Raw genomic sequence first — 6,049 nt, 5'->3', positions numbered from 1 at the left:
CCTGTCCTTCTGACATATCATTATTCAAAAACTGGTCTGTCAGTCTCAGAGCTTGTGTGAAAATGAAGTTAATTTCAACACATTTGTCCACTTTGCCCCTCATCACCTGCTAATTCACTGAATTAATTGTTGGTAAAATATATCTAAAGCATTTCAAAATTGTTTAGCTTCATCTTTGATGGTGACAGTTCATCACATGCAAAAGCTTGTAGTTTTATTTTGCTTCGGCCTTACTGTGAACATTTTGTACCCTCTGGTGTGATGAACAAGTCTCTGCGCAGGAAACCACACAGCTTCCTCTTATTTATGATGACAAATCTAATGTGGCAGAAGAAACATGCCGTTGCTATTTAGATAAGAATACCTCTGCAGTACTTCACATAATGAGGTGGGAGTTAGAAGAATACATAGTCAGTGCTATCCTTCTGTCACTGGTTGTTAAAGGTAGTAAATGTAATGTGTATCATTCAAATGCAAAATTATGTTCTCATTTTATTTTGCAACAGTCTTTATTAGTGTGAACACAATTAATAAATACACACATGAATAAATTACTTAATTCATACAGCTTTTCATTCAAAGCACTTTCAAAAAACAAAAAAGCAAATATAGATCGAAATATAGTGGAAGGCACAAATAAGACATGGCAGATGGATAAAAGTAACAATAACAGTAAAATAGATCAAATATACACTCAGTCAGCATTTTATTAGGTATTTATTAGACTTCTTTTTTAGACCTCTACTGCTGTAGCCTATCCACTTAGAGTTATGATGCGTTGTGTGTTCAGAGATGCTCTTCAGAGAGGCCTGTTCTAAAAATAGCACTCACTAGTGAGCTGCATCTAAAATTTAATTTTATTCTGTTGCTATTTTTTTTTAATCACACTTGCATTTATATAGATTTAAAAATGACAATATCTTAAAAATATGTTTATTATACATGAAGTTTTGATAAGTTTATGTGAACTCTGACCTACTCTAGTTCAAAGGTCAGTATTGTGTGCGTGACAAAACAAACTGGTAGCCCTTAGTGTGACTCAGTACCCATGAAGTAGCTCTCAGTTTCAAAAAGGTTGGTGACCCCTGCTCTAGAGACTATTCTGCATGAAAATCCCAGGAGATCAGTAGTTTCTGAGGTACGCAAACCACCAACAAACAGTCCATGGTCAAAGACACTTAGATCAGTAACTGAAGCTCCTGACCCATGAAAACAAAGACATGGTAAATGGCAGGCATTTATATAGCGCCTTTATCCAAAGCACTGTACAATTGATGCTTCTCCATTCACCCATTCATACACACAATCACACACCGATGGCGATTGGCTGCCATGCAAGGCCCCGACCAGCTCGTCAGGAGCATTTGGGGGTTAGGTGTCTTGCTCAGGGATACTTCGACACCACCCGGGCGGGGGATTGAACCGGCAACCCTCCGACTGCCAGACGACTGCTCCTACTGCCTGAGCCATGTCGTCATAAGACATACATGACAAAGTTGCCAGAAAGAACGACCTCAACACAAAATTAAGCACCTGAAGTACGCAAAATACACTGAGAAGCCTAAAGCCTTTTTGCACAATGTGATTTGGACTGACAAAACCAAAATGTAACTTTTTGGCCACCTCCAAAGAAGGTATTTTTGGAGGAAAAAAGTTTGAAGCCTTTGTAGAGAAGAACCCCTTGCCAATTGGTAAGCATGGAGGTTTATCCATTATGCTTTGGGGTTGTGTGGCAGCTGGGAGCACAGGAAAAACTATGCGAATGGAAGGAGAGATGACCAGAGAGTGTGAGATGAATATTATTGTATGTATGATTTGAAAGTAGCATGCCTGGGTAACCTTAGGAACGAGCCTCTGAAATCTTCAATTTGGGTCAAAAAGGACACCCATTTTTTTTTCTTACTCCTTTGACATTTGGACTTGGAGAACCCGGTTTGATCAGTGACTTCCTGTCAGGCTTAGAAACAGGGCTGGTTCAAGGCAAAGGCAACAGAGGCCCAAAATGGGACACAATTGCGATTGCACACTCCAGAATCCCCACCCAATGCACAATCTCACCAAGGTGGCAGAAAGGGTGAAGCTGTGCCAGTTTAGTACCCAGAACTAGGACTTAATTGGAATTGAGCTGAACAACATTCTGGGACTTCCCATATATCATTAAAATAGGGGTGCAACGCTTCCATTTTTTACATCTAACATTGGCTTTTCAGACATAAAATTGTGTACATACACTACCGGTCAAAAGTTTTAGAACACCCCAATTTTTCCAGTTTTTTATTGAAGCCGTTCAAGTCCAATGAATAGCTTGAAATGGTACAAAGGTAAGTAGTGAACTGCTAGAGGTTAAAACAAAAGGTAAGGTTACTGAAAAATAATATACATTTCAGAATTATACAAAAAGGCCTTTTTCAGGGAACAAGAAATGGGTTAACAACTTAAAGCTGTTCTGCAGCAATGGAGGTTGATCAAGCCTTGAAAGTTGGTGCTACCAATTCCTACAGGTGTTCCAACTTTTCTTGATTACTTACAACCCCCTCTGTCTGCATAAAAGTAGTGTTGGAACACACTATGGTACCATACCCTTGTGAGCACCATTTGAACAGTATTGTACTGCAGAAAGTAGTGTGTTACTATAAAAATGGCGAGAAAAAGGCAATTAACAATGGAAGAGAGACAGACCATCATGACACTTAAAAATGTAGGGCTTTCCTACAGAGAGATTGCGAAGAAAGTCAAGGTGTCAGTGAGTACAGTTTCCTTCACCATCAAAAGGCACTCAGAAACTGGGAGAAACTCTGACAGCCACAACAGAATCAGAAGACAAGTTTCTGAGAGTCAACAGCTTGCGTGATAGGCAGCTCACAGGACAACAGCTTCAAGCACAGCTTAATAGTGGTCGTAGTAAGCAAGTTTCAGTTTCAACTGTGAAGAGAAGACTTCGACTTGCAGGTTTGAACGGTTGAGTTGCAGCAAGAAAGCCATTGCTAAGACGTCAGAATAAGAAGAAGAGGCTTGCCTGGGCCATGAAACACCGCCAATGGACGACTGAAGACTGGAAGAAGGTGTTATGGACTGATGAATCAAAGTTTGAATTCTTCGGTTCATCACGCAGGATTTTTGTACGCCGTTGAGTAGGTGAAAGGATGGTTCCTCAGTGTCTGACATCAACTGTCAAACATGGAGAAGGAAGCGTGATGGTCTGGGGCTGTTTTTCTGGATCCAGGGTCGGTGACTTGTACAGAGTGAGAGGCACCCTGAACCAAAACGGCTACCACAGCATTCTGCAGCGCCATGCAGTACCCTCTGGTATGCGCCTAGTTGGTCAGGGGTTCATCCTACAGCAAGATAATGACCCAAAACATACGTCCAAGCAATGCCAGAACTACCTCAGGAAAAAAGAACAAGATGGTAAGCTTGAAAACACGGAGTGGCCAGCACAGACTTAAACCCCATCGAGCTGGTTTGGGATGAACTGGACAGAAGAGTGAAAGCAAAGCAACCTACAAGTGCCACACATTTATGGGAACTTCTGCAACAGAGTTGGGAAGAACTTTCTGCAGAATATTTGATTTCCATTGTAGAAAGAATGCCACGAGCGTGTTCAGCTGTTATATCTGCCAAAGGTGGCTACTTTGATGAGTCAATACATTTTGGTTTATAAATTGATTCCATGATTTATTTTTTAACCTCAATTGTTTATTTGTTCTATGCTTTCATTTCAGAATACAATGAGACATTAAACTGCCGAAGGGGGTTTTGCGTGCTTGTCCTTCTCGCGTTGCTGGGAGAACATTAGTTGGGTTAATTATTATCCTCCGTACAAGAACAGAGCACAATTATGTTTAAGAATATACTGGGTCCGTTGCCATGGGTCGGATATGGATTGACGTGCCCCATATCCCGCTTATAGCTGGCCAGAAACGGATCAGTACAATTCTTAATATTCTCCGTTCTCAAACGGGGCCGTATTGTATGCTTAGTGGTTACTATAGTTTTACTCGTTTATCTGACTCCATTTAAAATATAATTTAGCAATTTGGGTTTGCAACTTACGCGGACCTCGGGAGTGATTACATTCGACTTGTACCTGTGCCACCATTACTCAATATATGCTCCCGGGATTAGCATTACTGCTGAAATCTCAGTTCGGTGGAGAACTCAGAGGCTGAGGGTCCAATCAACACAATACATGCAAACCTGCCATGATATTTGCGAGCCCAGGTCGGCGTAGCATTGTCTGGGCTCCTTAGAGCTAATTTGGCAGGAACCGGCGCTATAACGCCCATGGGTTCCCTTCGCACCAGATTACAAGAGCCTTGCGTCGCCCGACCCTTTAAGGGACAGAAATTGCTGGCCTCACAACTTAGAACTATCACAGGTGTACCGCCCCGCCGATCGGTCGGTCTTTGGCCACCATTTCCCCCTGAGTATTTCAGTCGTAATTTAGGCTGAAAAGGTACAAGATGAATTGGAGTCATGGAGATCACGCAAGTTACAAACAAAATAGTTTATTCGCAGACAGGTAGGTTATTAGCTTTAGAATATCACAATCAAGTATAAAATACACAAATTAAGAATAGAAATAGAGTAAATAATCATACCTAGCCTGCTTGGACCACACACAAACACAGAGTATAGAATATGCCGTATGGAAAGTCGAATACGATCTTCCTGATACTTACATACATACATACATACATACACAAGACATGTTGTGTGGGAAGTCGAATACGATCTTCCCAGATTGGTCTGTCTCCCTTGCTTTTATGCCAAATCATACGTTTGAAACCAGGCGGCAGTGCCATAAATCAACCTGGAGGGGTGGTCAAATCTGGAATTTAGACCCCCACCGTTGGGGGTTGTTGAGTAGGGAAAATGAGATGATTACCAGGAGAGGACGTGTAGGTTTTCCCTTGGGATACTGAAACTATAGTTTATTAAATTCCATTTGGTATGAAATGTATCTCATCCGATTCCTTGATTTTATCAGATCATATCCATACCAAACAGATTACCCTTATGTTTTATTATGTTGCAGTTATCATGAAACTTCCCTCCTGATTATCCATTTTACATGCAATTCCTGTTACCATTACATAAGACTTAATGCAATAATACAAGGATCACATGGGCAATGTTTTCAAGGTGTTACCGGGTCTATTTACTATAATAGCAGTTCTGAATATTTAATCCAAGAGAGCAGTCACCGGTGTAATGACAGCAGTGCCCAAATGAGGGCACTGTGGCATTGTCCGGAGTCTTCTTTTCCCATGACCCAACTGGCCTTGGACCACTCATACATCTTAACTCCCCAACAGGTAGTCTAAACAAATGGCAGCCCTTCCTGACCTTAACCACTATGCTACAGGCCGCCCCATCATATCTATGAATGCTGTAGTTGGGAGTTTTCATGATAACTGCATTATGCTGTAAATATGTCTTTGTGCCTCTCATGGTAATATACCTTTTGGATAAACCTGATTTGGGTGAATGAAAGGAAAGGAGACATCCCAGACTGTTTGGTTTCTTCTCCTTATCTCCGAAATCCAGGCCTTAGTTCTTGACCCTAAAAGTGAGTCACCCATCTATAATTTACAGCCAGGCCCACCAGGCAGGGGGCTAAAACACATGGCTTCTACAGAGACAACTTTTGCCCAGTTTCCCATATTTACATAATATACAGCATAATGCAGTTATCATGAAAACTCCCAACTACAGCATTCATAGATATGATGGGGCGGCCTGTAGCATGGTGGTTAAGGTCAGGAAGGGCTGCTGGTTAAGATGTATGAGTGGTCCAAGGCCAGTTGGGTCATGGGAAAAGAATCCTCCCAAGCATTGGTGACCTCCCTGTGACCCCATACCTGGTCACTTCCAAGGGGGAAGACTCCGGACAATGCCACAGTGCTCTCTTAGATGAAATATTCAAAACTGCTATTAAGATAGTAAATAGACCCGGTAACACCTTGAAAACATTGCCCATGTGATCCTTGTATTATTGCATTAAGTCTTATGTAATGGTAACAGGAATTGCATGTAAAATGGATAA

The sequence above is a fragment of the Conger conger genome, chromosome 16 (assembly GCF_963514075.1).
Source record: "Conger conger chromosome 16, fConCon1.1, whole genome shotgun sequence".
NCBI lineage: Eukaryota > Metazoa > Chordata > Actinopteri > Anguilliformes > Congridae > Conger > Conger conger.
This window is presented reverse-complemented; position numbering follows the sequence as displayed.